Below are 15,068 nucleotides of genomic sequence, written 5' to 3' on the forward strand. Positions count from 1 at the left end.
GCTTAAATTTGTGAAGAAGCTGAAAATAAGCTGTGCCAAACAGGGCCATAATATGGGAAGTTAGTGCTGTCAAAGTGTGGTGCCCTATGGGTATCCATCTCCTTTCTCTAAAAAGTGTCGGCTCTTTTAGCGTGAAGCTAAAACGTTTCAAATGAGCCAAACAAGCCTTCGATACCACTTTTAGGAAACGGTGACGCCTAAGAGGGGGTGAATTAGGACTTCTAAAAACTATCTCTAAACTAGGCCACAATTAAATCCCTAGAGCAAAACCTATGCAAATAAGCAATCTAGAATGTGCAAACTAGGTTTAGGCTAAGTTTCAATCCAAAATAATCTAACTAGAAAGACAAGATTGAAACTTAAATACTTAATATAAATGCGAAAGGTAAAGAGCAAGGTAGAGATGCAAACTCTCATGCATGACACCAGTATTTTTACCAAGGTATCCGATACACGCAAGGTTCAGAGTAATCCTCGTTAGTGCCCCTACGCAAAGGGAAGCCCACGCGAGGGCCAAGCACCTCAGTCGAGTAACTCCGTAGAGAGCTGAGGGCCTTCTCCACATGCAAGTGGTGCTCCGCTTTCGGCTCCTCGGACGCTCCTCGCGTCTCCATTATCGAGATTCCGGCCGAAACGACGTGGGCCTCGTTCCCTCTTGTACACGGTGGCGGCCGTGACACAAACACAGTTGTCACGGTCTCGCAAGACTCTCGCCCCACTCGATACAATTACAACAGCTCACGCAAGAGCCGTGGGGTTGTGTGGTTTTTTCTAAACTCACTCAACTAACTAGGATTCACCTAGAGCAAGCGTTAATGCGACGCTAATCACCGTGTGATTCTATTAAGCACTTGGGTGTTTGAGCACCTGGAAATGCCTATAATATGCCTTGGTATGTTGCTTGGCTCCCACACCTTGAAATGGCCGGTTGGGCGGTATTTATTATCACAGATGGGTTTTAGGGGTTCATAACTCGTGCGTGAAATAATGACCAAGTGTGATGGGATCAAGTCTCACACATATGATGACTCATGGTACAGAAACGAATGTCACATCATTTATATATAACTGGAGTTCTGTACAAAATAGTTAAATAATTACATCATACGAAGACAATGATCCAGCAACCTAAAGTTGACTGGGAGACGACGGCCTAGACCTCTCACGAACTCATCACAGCATCCTTCATGCGCCTCATCCTGCGGTACTTGTTCTTGACCTGGGCGGATGTGAGTCAGCAAGGGTGAGCTCACATACGTTCATCGCTCAACAAGTTGTGGGGAATAATGTGCATGAACTCACCAAAGGTGTGAGCTCATGTGAAGTTTTAGGCTTACCAAAGGAGATGGTTATAGCTGAGCGTTGCTTTTAAAGTTGGTCAAAATTTTATTAGCAGTTACTAAGTATAAGTAGATATCAACCCAATTAAGTAAGAGATCAAAATTGATAATAACACCCGCAATGCAATGCATATGACAGATTAAGTTTAGTTCCATAAATTAATCATGCAAGAGTCATGACCTGCTCATGACAACGAGCGCGGCTGATATACCAGTTTTACACTATACAGAGGTTGCGTCCTTTACCCACAAGTCGTGTATCATGTCTACCCAGGGTTAGCTAGATCCTTAGACACTTCCGAGGTGAATGGCTAGGGATCCACTACGAGGCCTTTACAAAGTTCCACTAGCTTCAGAAAACCCGCTACAGTTTCTAAGACGCGCAATATAGGAATCCCCCGTCCGAAAAGCCATTGCAGCATGATCGACCCAAGATCCTCCCTATACCGACAACTCCCCTACTTCCCTTTACCCTTTCGGGTAAGGTAGTCCTCCACTAGCTTTCCTAATTAGTCAGCCAAGGGCATCCCATTCCACCCTTGTGGTAGCACGGATATCTCAAGTTAAGCTCCATGTTCCAATTAACACAATGATCTAGTCATGAACAATAACTAAAACAATAGTATAACTGGAACGTGATCATAATGTAATATTAATCCCAAAACTAGGTAGAGAAATAGCAAAACTACCCAAAAGTTCAGTGGTTTAAAAGGTGTGGGGTCCCATCAGATTAACCTGAGCATGTCATAGTGATTAAGAGAAACATTATTGGGTAAAGAAAAGTGATCAAGGGCACAACTTGCCTTATACTCAAGATCCACAGGTATCAACTTGCTCTTCAAGATTATCGTAACCTCGCTGCTAATCGTAGCAATACAAACAAACATAGTATAGGCAAAATTAACATCACACCAAACATAGGCACAAACTGCATAATAATGTTCTACGCGTCGTAACTAGATCCTAGATTCAAGAACCACTAAAATCGGAGTTCCATTTAAGGAGTTATGATTTTCTGAATGTTTAAATGTTGGATATAAAAGAAACTAAGTGCATAATTTTTAATCTAGGTTTCATCACAAACTAAGGTTACCAAATGGTAAACAATATTATTATGAATTTAATGCAACTGGAATGGATCAAAACGGAGTTAAAATGAATTAGTTATCAAGTAAACAAGTTTCTAGAATCATTTTTATACTAAAAATCATTTTCTAACTTAATTCTGAATATATCTAATAATTTTGGACTGTGGACACAATTACCAGCGAGAACAGGGTCTAGTTCACAAAGTTCTAGGTCCGTTTGCAATGAAATATGAACTACACAGGACTGCGGGTTAATTGTGGAAAACCCCGAGGACTCATAGTGCAAAAATACCATGTGTCTACAACGTGCGTAAGCTATGGACCATCCGATCACGGATCTAAGGCCTAGATTACAACAAGCCACTCATCGAACCGGTATCCTATCCTGGCCATCCGATCTACTAATCTCCGGTCATGATTCAATGTCGCGAAAGGTTATCCTCTCATCTAATCGCAGCCGTCTATTCACAGATCCACGGCCACAGTGCCTTTTCCCACCACCGGACGACATCAGGCGGCGGCGCCCAGGCCTGACAGTGGCACCATGGCCGAAGTTCCTCGATTCGGCATGCAGGTGCCCCGCTCACAACACCGAGAAGTTCTACGCTATGCTGGAAGGACCACGAAGACAATAGGATGCTTACCAAGGATAGTGACGATGGTTGGAGAGATGCCCACCGTGGATGCCGGCTAGGTGACTTCCTGCAAGTTCGGCGAGCAATTCTTCTTCGTCCAGTCATCGCCTCAGCGTTCGGTCGCCTTGATCATGATCAGGAGACCTCGGCGATCACTTCCATGGTATCTGCAAGGTAAATGCTCCGCTCCTCCACGAGTTCAATTGTGAAAGCATCTCTCCTATCTCTCTTTGCGCTCCACGGTGGTGCCCGGGCCACAACACACCAGTGGATACAGGCGGATGAGGGTGCCCAGCGGCCCGGATTTATAGTCTCAGGGGGAAATCATAACGATTCAGGGCTTGTTCAGTTTCTATCCCATGTAAATTAGATGGGGTTGGAAAAAATTGTGAAAGATTTTGACTTGTTTGAGATTAAAACTCATCCAATCCTACTCAATCCACATGAATTGAGAGCAAAACGAACAAGCCCTCAGTTGGGAGTTAAAGTGGGGCATCCCAACAACCCTAGCAGGCGCAGATTAGGGGATTCCACCGCGAGTCCACGTACTGCGTGAGTTTGTTGCGGTCCGATGGAGAAGAATCTGACGGGTTGGCCCCACATGGCGAGCGCTTGAGCCATGCGCGCGAGGATGCCAGACGGGTGGGTCCAGATGCCAGTGACCGAGCGTGGTGGCGCGCTAGGATGCCAGACGCGGGCAACAGAGTACTAACGGAGGGCCCCATGCGGTGCACAGTGCGGGCCGGCCGCGCAGGCGTGCCTGTGAACAGGGAGTGGGCCGAATTCGGTTCCAGTGGCCCAATACCAGTGTTTCCCATTTCTTTTTCTTTTCTATTATCTTCTTTTCTATTCCAAATTCAAATTTCAAGTTCAGTTTAAATATCGTTCAAAAATTTAAACTTCTTTTAACTGCACCCAAAAACTCCAGCATGAATGCAGAGGATTTTATTTTATTATTCTTTTCATTTATTATCCTAATTAAGAAAATGCTTCTAAGCACGCCATACACATATTGTTCTCTTTAAAGAAAACATTATTTTTGAATGTGAAGTTCCCTTTAAAGTACTTTCAAATATTCTATTTCTTATTTGTTGTTAAAATAAATTTATAATATATATTCTTCATTAAGAAATTTTAGTGGTTATTTCAATATATAGCAAAAGTCCATATAATGTTATTTTGCATTTAATATATTATTTTACACTTATTATTTAGAGTTCATATTTATTTAGGTCTATAAGGAACCTTTGTCATAAATCCCTAAACATGATTTTAGGTATTACATTTATAGCCTCCCCCCACAATTATTGTCATTGGACAGAAACAACAACTTTGTTGAACAGGCGCACTGAACAGTCCGGTGTACACCGGACAAGCACTATTCACTGTTCGATGCCCCGCCACATGTAACACCAGAAAATTTGATTTAGGGATTTAAGAAAACCCCTCCAAAGGGTAGTTGGGTCCAAATAACTTCTAATAAAGATTTGTTGTTCTCTCCAAAGTCATCCCCTCTAATGTGAATAAAAAACAAGTATAAAAACTTTATATATTTTGTTAAACTATTTTTCTTCTCTTAGAAGGATAACATGGCTAATTCAAGTTATGTGAACTAAGTTTTTTTAAAACATGTAAGGGGATAAAGCAATAAATAAATAAAAGTGACTTGCATTTTTATGCTGGATATTTTGAGGCGTTGTATTTGTTTTGAAATTTAGAACCAAACTATACTTGGATTTGAACTCAATTGAGGAAAATAGAAAAGGGAAGTGAAAAGGGAAAAAATAAAAAGATGACTCTGCTCTCAGTCGGTTGGGCTGAATTCCTTTCTCCGCCCAACACTATCTCTGTGGAACCAACCCCTCTCTGCGTGGGCCGTCTTGGCGCGCGGCCCGCTTGCACTCGGCGCTCTCCCCCCCCACACTGACTGGTGGACCAAGCTGTCAGCCCTCACATGCGCCACTTACGTGCGGGCCAGCCTCGTCAGTATCATCCCTATCCACGAGCGCGAATCCTACCGGACTGCCGCGTTAATCGGGGATGTTGAGCCGTATCCGCGCGGGGTTGTTGCTCGGGGGTATAAAACCAGGACCCTTGCTCCCACACCCAGTCGACCGAGCTCCGGTGAAATCCCACGTAACGAACGCCATGGTCGTGTGAGGAAGATGGTTATGCTCAACATCCGCCATTGTTGGCCCATGCTTACACCGTCATTGGGGACTCTCTAATGGGTCAGGGAGCTTCACCCGGTCCCTGGGAATGTCTTCATGGCTTCGCGGGGAGGAATGGGAACGGGGTGTGCCCTGAATTGCTCATCGTCGTTGTAACACCTCTGATGTTACCAGAACTAAAATTTGAGCATGGCATCATATGCATTGAAATGACATTATGTTTGTTACACCTAGAATGCATCCACTAGGCAAAAACTTCAAAACAAATGTGATGTGATGACTTGAAGTGTTCTTAACCCTAGAATAGGGTACTTAACCAGGGGTTTGGGGTATATGGGTGAATGTGAGGCCAAATTGAGTATTACCTCAAAAGTTATTGGAAATGTTTACAAGAGATTAAGTTTGATGAATTTGAGTGGCACAAAAACCCTAAAGCACTCAAAACCCTAAATGGAACCCTAGAAACTCTAATTTGTGCCATATATGGTGATTTTGATTTCTAGGCACTTTTGGACCAAAATGCATATATCAAAGTGATAAAGTATCAAAAACTAAACAACTTTTGCATTGGATGATTTTCAAGTAATGTGGAACAATTTGGACTTAATTGCAGAAAGCCTCAAAAGCACCTATGTGGCTTAACTCTGAAAAATCAGTGTGATTAGGCCAAGTTTGGGGCCTTGTATTTCCTAATCCATGAAGATTTTACCCCAAATCATTACAATAAACATGTAGAGCTATGTTAGGGGTACAAGTTTGATTAAGTGACTTAGCATTGGTGTTGTACAGAAATTGGAGAAAAATAGAAATGAAGTTGGACTGTTAGCCAACCTTAAGACTGAATCTTGACCATCAGTGAAATTGGATGAACTTTGAGATTGATTTGCAGGGGATTTAGTGGATGTTTGAGCAAGGTCTTTGTAACAAAGTTGTAGCTGGTACATTCGACAATAACTTTGATACAGGCAGGTGAGTGAGTTGCCACACAAAAATTGGAGAACAAAGCGCTTCAATTCGCTCTATCAGAACAACTAATGAAGAACACGATGGTACAATATCTGCAAAAGATCACAGATGCAGTGAACGTTGCCGCCGGTGAACTCCGCGCCGCGATCCTTGCCAGCGTTGCGATTCGTGCGATCTGGCATGCGGATAACGGTCGACGGTGAAAAGATCTTGCGTGAGGATGACCTTGGGGTACTGTTTTGCCCTGTCGCCATACCCACTTGCACCGGCGACGTGGCTGCACGACCGTCACCGTCGTGCCACCGTCTAGCTCGATTGTGACACGCCTTATGTCATCTCACCACTTGTCGCAAGCCGTGAAGACTCGGTAGTGACCACCGTAGACCGTAAACTAGTGGGCGCCACGTTAGCAACTCCGGTGACTCTTCCCCCTTTCTCACCGCGAGCACTTCCCCATCCAAATTCGCCCTCCTCGAGGTCGTCCTATATAAATTGATGCCTCGGCCTGTTCCGCTAGATTGTTATGAACCCAGAGCACCCACTCTTGCCCTCGATTAGCCACCATAGCCAGAGAATTTCGTTCTTTTCCCAAATCTATTGTATGTGCCACCGTGAGAAGTCGTGTCGTGGCCAGTCACCTCCAGGTCCGCCCTCGCCCTCCTTGTCCGTGTTTCAACGCCCACGCATGCTTGTGATGCTCGTTGGCTTGGTCAATTAAGCTATACCACGCTAGATTGTTAGGAACGCGTTGGGAATGTCTCAAACTTCGCGGGTGTTTGGGACCGAGCTCTAGAACGTCTTTCGGACCAAATTGGTGATTCACAGTGGAGTGCCAAAGTTAGAATTAGGTGTAGACCAAATTAGAGCACGGATTATTGAGTATGGTGGCCGATACAAGTTCGCCAGAGTGCCCACACCGTCGTCCATCATCGGGGACCCGGTCATGCGAAGAAGAAAGAATAGAGGGGCCTTAGTGCACATGTTAGAGACACAAGGGAATAGTGAACAAGGATTCTTTACGGGTTTTTCGAATCATCGAGGACCCCTGCGTAAAATCACCAGCGCGGGCGCGCTTTGCCTGGTCGTGGGCCGGATCGAGCTAGATTCAGCCCAGTACTTTTCATACTTTTCCTTTTTCTTTTTCTTCCAGACTTGGAAATCTATAGAAAATTCTACAAAAAATTGTAAAATTGTGGGACCAATTTTGATAGACTCCTAAATTCATCTAGTATTTAATAAAAATAGTTCCAAGATTTTTAGTCCAAACCAGAAATTATTTGGCATTTAAAAATGCCTAAACCTAGCCTTTTAGAATTTTAGAATTAATTTGGTAGCTCCAAAAATAATATAACTTTTTGGGTAATCTTAGTTTGATGTACCTCTATCAGGTACCAAACATTGGGTTGTAAATGATAAAGACGAGACCGGGCGGGTGACTTGCAAGAGAAGGAAGTCTCGGTGTAGTGTCTCCTTCTGAGTCAATTAAGGACCGTATCGATGTAGGCTTGATGATTGAGAACCTTTTAACTGGCCACATGCCTCGTTATGGGTAAGCTCTGCCTCGATCGGACCAATACCAGAAAGGCCACCACGCAATGGGAGTGGAGAGATGGCGAGAGTAGTGTGTACCCTCCGTGGCAAGAGGCTGGACGGGGGTGTATATATGCTCTCGGTTGGCGTGAACCCATTCTGGTCTTGAGAAACACGGTGCTGAGTTGACATATGCAAGGGTTAAGTGCTACATATGTTGTGTGGTTGGAGATCCCCAGCTGGGTATTAATCGATTCGGATCGCTGTTACTTCTCGGACATGAAGACTTGGTCACTGACTTACACGTAGCAATCCAGTGAACTCAAGGGGTGATAAAAGATGGCTAGTGTAGGCTAAGTGCCTGAACTAGGATAGAAAGAACTCTAGATACAGGTAATGACTCTTGATAATAAAACTAGATTTTTAAGCATCCACTGTTAGTAAGCTTTTTTGCAAACAGAGTCTTTGATTCTTGATCAGCTTTACCTTGAATCCCACAAGACAGCATATCCTTGAGAAGTCTTTTTCCTTTGTCATGTAAGACTTGCGAAAGTACACTTCATACTCAGGGTTTTCGAACCCATGTTGTTGTAGGTGATGAAACAGACGAGTTTGGCTGTTTCTACTCGAAGGTGGTGCCAAAGCAGGAAGAAAATCAGTAAACTGGTTGGCAGGAGGATGTTTTACCTCCCTGTCATGTAATAATAAGTTATGCACTCATACACCTGGTGTTGTAATAAATACTCTCTCTATATTTTATGAATGTAAATTAAGTTATTGTAATCTATTTTCGCTTATTCTTTACTCCGATTGTGTGTGTAATGTCTGTGTGACGGGTGAAGCGCTCTTGGGCGATATGATGAAGATACAGATGACCAAACTTGTCGAGTGATTATGCGCATCTACATGGTTGTTCGAGGTCCTTAGGACAAGGAAATCTGTAGGTGGGCCTAATACCTTAGGAGGTTCCATGATAGCTGGTATTGGAGCGAAGCCCGTCTCTTCAGACATTACGTAGTACTTCAAAAGAATTTTAAAACACTTACCTTGAAAATTCTTTCGTTCTTATCTTACCACTTTCTGGTAGTAACTTACCTTTTAAAAGTTGGGTAACAGAGTGCTAAATAAAGGTATATGTAGGAAATAGGGGATCAATGAAAAGTTGATCCCATGATTATTAAGTTATGCATGCATCATGATTAAACTACACTAAATAAATTTTTCCCCTCTTATGGAGATATGGCGTGAACCAAGACCACTCAGCGCAAATCAACCGGACCACATGGTGTACCCCGGCATCAGCTGGCCTCTAGACCTGAAGGAAGCAGCAGTGGAAGCAATGACCCCATAGGGGATTTGGAGGCCAGAGTGGAGCGACTCAGGTCTGAACTACGCCACAGGTGTTGGTAGCGTGTGTGCGATAGCCGCCGCATTGCTGAACTATCAGAAGAAGTTACTCGCCTGCAGCAGGAAATTACAGAACGCGATACGACCATTAACTGGGCCATAAACTTGCGCTCTTTTGCCTGGGATTGTGAAGCCAAAGCTCTAGCTCAAGTAGCAGAACTTAGCGCATCCCTAGAAAACCTGCAAGCATATTGCAACACCCTGCATGAAGACTTGCACGTATTGTATGACCGGCTGCATCCGAGCGTGCCACCAGAAGTTGTAGCAATGAGAGCTGAACCATATGGAACAGCTGATGGAGGACCTGATGGGGAGTTGGACCTTTTTGGAGCCCCTCCTTCCATGAACCTTGCAGATGAACGGTCTCCTAAAGCGGGCAGTGGACGAGCTAAGGACGAAGAGGATTAGAGTAGTATAGTTTAAGTAATGTCCTTATGTAAAATAGATAAGGAAGCTTGAGTTGTGTACTAAGTATGTATAATTATTACAGTTCAGCAATGTAATAAAGATGGTGTGTGTTTGGCATGTAATAATTCAGGATGTCTTTCTTCCTCAGATGCCATCGCGAACTCCTGCTCATGATGGGGCGGGGACTTCCCGCGATGGGGAGGACACTCCCAAGCCGCCACCTGTACCTGCTACACTGGCAGCGGCTATCGCTGCCTTGGTCAACGCTACCGCCGACAACACGTGCTTCCTGCGTGAAATGGTGGGAAATCAATTTCAGCAACATGGAGGAAGAGGTCAACCTCAGGGACCACGAGACACCACATATCTAGAGTTCTCTGAGACCCGTCCACCACTCTTTGTCAAGGCGGAGGAACCCCTGGAAGCTGATGAATGGGTGCGGGTGATGGAACAAAAGTTCGGGCTGACCCGATGCACCGAGACACAGAAGCCCCTATTTGCCGCACAACAGTTGAGAGGCCCTGCCAGCACCTGGTGGGCAAACTTTTCCACCATTCAACCTATGGGACATCATGTCACGTGGGAAGAGTTCAAACTGGCATTTAGGGAACATTATTTTTTGGAAGGCGTGCTACATATGAAGCTGGAAGAATTCATACGTCTAAAGCAGGGGGAGATTCTGTGATGCAGTATCTCAACAAATTTAATCACCTCTCCTAATACGCCATCGATCAAGTGGACACAGACTTGAAAAAGAAGAATTGCTTCATGAGGGGATTAAATGATAGACTCCAGCACAAAATGACTACGTGTCTGGACCTTACATATAGCAGGCTTGTCAGCACAGCACTGTCAATTGAAGCCAAAAATGCTGGACAAGGAAAGTCAAAAGGATATGCGGGTGAAAGATCAACTCAGGGACCTGAAAAGAGGACAAGGTTGGTAATCCGACCTTTCAATTCAAATCGTTCTTCTCCTCGTCCACCCACATATCCCTTCAGATAACCCGTGTTCATTCGTCCCACACCTACCCCGCCCAGAACAATCAGCCGAGTGCCCTGGTGCTCGTTTCCCTGCCGTTCCCAGTTCATCAAGTGGCTGCTTCAATTGTGGCAAGTCTGGGCATTTCATCAAAGACTTCCCCTACCCGAAGCAGAACAAATCAAACTTTCAACAAACTTCTGGGAACACAAATCAAGGAAAGGGAAACACGGCCAACCCTCCAGCGGGCTGAAATATGAAGAAAACTAGACGAGTGTATTATACCGAGGTGGCTACTACATCGGAAGGTGAACCGGTGATGATGGGTACGTTTCTCGTTGCCAACCACCCAGCAGCTATCCTTTTTTATTCTGGTGCATCGCATACCTTTATGAGCAAGACTTTTGTAGATAAGCATTGCATACATAGCACTGAATCAAGGGAAGGATTTGTTATCCACTCACCTGGGGGAACTAAGGAAGTAGTCTTCCACGTACCCGTAACCTTGGTCGGACGTGACTTCCCTACAAACATGATTGTTATAAAGGGACAAGATATAGATGTGATTCTGGGCATGAACTGGTTAGCCCAGAATAAAGCCATCATCAATGCGGACCAAAGGGCCATTAAATTAAGTTATGGTCATGAAGAAGTCCAATTATCCGTCCCTGTAGTTGTCCTAATCAAAGCATCTGGATAGGTTTTTGAGGCTATAGTACAAGAAATCCAGGATATTCTGGTGGTGTGTGAATTTGTTGATGTATTTCTTGAAGACTTGCCTGGATTGCCTCTGGAGAGGGACGTGGAATTTGTGATCGAGTTGAAGCCCGGTACAACTCATATTTCCAGAAGGTCGTATCGTATGCCACCTAATGAACTGGCGGAACTCAAGACACAACTACAAGACTTGTTGGAAAAATGGTTCATTAGACCAAGTTCATCTCCATGGGGGTGTCCAGCAATCTTCGTCAAGAAGAAGGATCAAACTCTTCGAATGTGCATGGACTATAGACCCCTCAATGAAGTTACTATCAAGAACAAGTATCCTCTCCCTCTGATCGATATTTCATTCGATCAACTCACTAGAGCTCAGGTGTTTTCTAAAATTGATCTCAGATCGGGCTATCATCAGATCCGTATTTGACCCGAGGATATACCCAAGACCGCATTCACCACTCTGTATGGGTTATTTGAATACTTGGTTATGTCTTTTAGATTAACAAATACTCCAGCCCACTTCACATACTTGATGAATTTGGTATTCATGCCCGAGTTAGACAAGTTTGTGGTGGTCTTCATTGATGATATTCTGATCTATTCTAAGAATGAGGAGCATGCAAAACACATGTGGATCGTGTTAACACGCTTAAGGGAACATCGGTTGTACGCCAAATTCAGTAAATGCGTGTTCTGGTTGGAAGAAATTCAATTTCTTGGACATATTTTGTCTGCAAAAGGGATTGCGGTTGATCCCAGCAAAGTCAAGGACATTCTGGAATGGAATTCACCTACTACAGTGCATCAAGTTCAGAGTTTCCTTAGATTGGCAGGTTATTACCGTAGATTTATTCCAGATTTCTCCAAAATTGTTAAACCCATTACTGGGTTATTGAAGAATGATACTAAGTTTGATTGGTCCTCCAAATGCAATGAGGCTTTTGAGCAGCTGAAAGTGTTGTTGACCACTGCACCGGTTTTGGCTCAATCGGATATTGAAAAGCCTTTTGATGTGTATTGTGACGCGTCAGGCAGTGGACTTGGATGTGTCTTGATGCAAGATGGATGAGTGATAGCCTATGCTTCAAGGCAGCTGCGCCGGCATGAAGAACATTATCCAACTCATGATCTGGAACTAGCAGCAGTGGTTCATGCCCTTAAGATTTGGCGTCATTATCTACTAGGAAATATATGCTATTTGTATACAGATCACAAAAGTTTGAAGTATATCTTTACACAGTCAGAATTAAACATGAGACAAAGAATGTGGCTTGAGCTAATCAAAGATTATGACTTGGAAATTCATTATCACCCAGGAAAAGCTAATGTGGTGGCAGATGCTTTAAGTCGCAAGACTTTTTGTCATTGTCTTACAGTAAGTGTTAGAAATATGCCCTAGAGATAATCATAGAGATGAGCATATTTCTTTGTATCCATGATATATATATTTCTTAATTGAATATCCATGGAAGGCACCTTGTATTGATTAGCAATTATGTGAATTGTTTGTGAGATTCTTTACTTATATGGTTATTCTAAATGATGTCCCTAGTCAGAGTCGATGACTAGCATATGTATTAGTTGATGACTGCATTTCACAAGTCATGAACATGGAGATGTTAAACTAATAATGTGGGCGCATGTATGACATGAGGCTGGACCGACCCAACGTGAGATATTGTAATATAGTTCTCTTCTTGCAACATGAATACTGTATCCTTAGACCTGAGATTGTCGCATGTTCTCAAGATGTGAATTGACTTACTTAGGGACTATCAAACGCTATCCCGTAACTGGGTAGTTATAAAGGTAGTTTTGGGTTTGTCAGGAAGCATGCTATGAGGCATGGTCAGTCAAGATGGAATTTGTCCCTCTCTTTGTGAGAGAGATATCTCTGGGCCCCTCGAGTGATTGGATCAAGAAATGCATGGCCGTGCTAGGGTTAAGAGTTAACCATTGAAAGGATTCCAATTCACAGTATCGAGAAAGAGAGGTCAGCTTAGAGCCAGACCAAATATCGTGAGACAAAGGGAACAGCATGTACGTAATGTCGCAATGGTTCGTCTGATATGATCTTTACGTACACATAGGAGTTGACATGTCTTGCTAGAAGCCGCTGTCAATTATTGGACCAAGTAAGAGTACTCGGGCTATGTCTATTTGTACGTGAACCTATAGGGTCACACACTTAAGGGGAAGGAAGCCTAATTCGGATTAGATCCGAAATTAGACTGGGCTTTAGGGTTAATGATGGGCCTCGGCGTCAGAAGCCCACCATAATGCCTATATAATGAGGGGCGGGGGCGCGGTTAAGACATAACCTAATTCGCCACCTGCAAATCAGCAGCCGCCGCTCGCCTCTCGCCCTCGCCAAGCCGCCGTCGCGAACCTAGCAGTTCGGTACGCGGCGCTTCCTCCCTGTACGTGTGGATACCTCGGAGGTGCTGCATCTGGAGCACTTGGACGAACCGTGCGAGGACGTGAAGGACGCCGGCGACTGCACAGCACTGCTCGACGCGTTCGTCTACATCGAGACGTCTTCCGCTGCTCTGCGCGTCTAGTGGTAATTCCATGACCTATAACCGCAGTAGTTCTTGGTATTATGGGGATGAAAATTTTGTTTTGCGCTAGCGTAGCCTCCCCGTAATCCTACAGTGGTATCGGAGCAGGTTCTGCGTAGTTTTAGGTCTGGATCTAGGTTCATGAGATGGATCTACTTGATGCACGGTTTGATTAGATCAATTGGTTATAAAGGGTTGAAGTAGATTACATCGGATATGACTGGAGAGATCAGTTCGTCCTTCTCTGTTATGTGCGTGACTTGCCCCTACCGGCTGGAATCACCATCGGGGCTAACTGCATACACAACTAGCAGATTGATGTAACAGATCAACGTCATGAGTGTAATCTTCTTCGGGTCGAAAGTCTCGGATTTGGGTTGATTTGATCAACCGCATGAGATTTCCAGTGGAATTTCCATACATACGATGCATGGAATCCTGTGAGGTTTTCAGGGCAATACGGCTGGAGCCACATGTATTGTCCAAATTTAATGTAATGACCTGCGTGTCAACATGTGATGATCCAAAGCGTATATGTAATTTGTTTACCAGCATACGTTAGATAGGTCTTGAAGGACTCATCACCTGGAGGATGGCATACCTATATCATGGAGATGGAGATCATCGTGATGGACAGATTATTGGAGATGGGGATCACCATGTGACAGCAAGCCATACCGAATCACAACTGTTGTGTGAATGCCATTCTTATTGTTCTACTTGTTTATATTGCATATATGTCCTTGCGTGCGATGTTATAAGTAGGACGATCCCTCATAAATGTTTAAGCTTTAATGCCTCTCCAAACCTTGCACTATCATAAGTCTTGTACAATTGGTGGTGGGTCTATGAAATTAGGGTGCCACCAGTTTTCCTTGACTAGATAGGTTTGTATCGGATACGAACTGCAGAAAGGGTTGGTTAACTTAAACAAAGTCAGCTTAATGGTTAAGGACTTTGAGGCATAAGGTTGGGAGCCGAGACATAGAGATGTCACCCAACAACAGGAGTCATATATATGATATGATTAGCAAGGAGTTGCTTACCGATCTACCTTGTCTTCTAGCGGTGATGCTAAAGCTCACTAGTAGACTTGTTAGTTGTGGGTTCTGAATCACTAAGTATCAATCGAGGGATATTGATTTTAGTGGGAGTAGACTATTAAATGTTTAATATGATTTACTCTGTCATGGATATTTTTGTCTTAGTATTTTGCATTATTTTGTTGTAGATAAATGGCACCTAGCACACCAACATTTACTTT

This window comes from Zea mays, chromosome 6, assembly GCF_902167145.1.
Source record: "Zea mays cultivar B73 chromosome 6, Zm-B73-REFERENCE-NAM-5.0, whole genome shotgun sequence".
NCBI classification, from domain to species: domain Eukaryota; kingdom Viridiplantae; phylum Streptophyta; class Magnoliopsida; order Poales; family Poaceae; genus Zea; species Zea mays.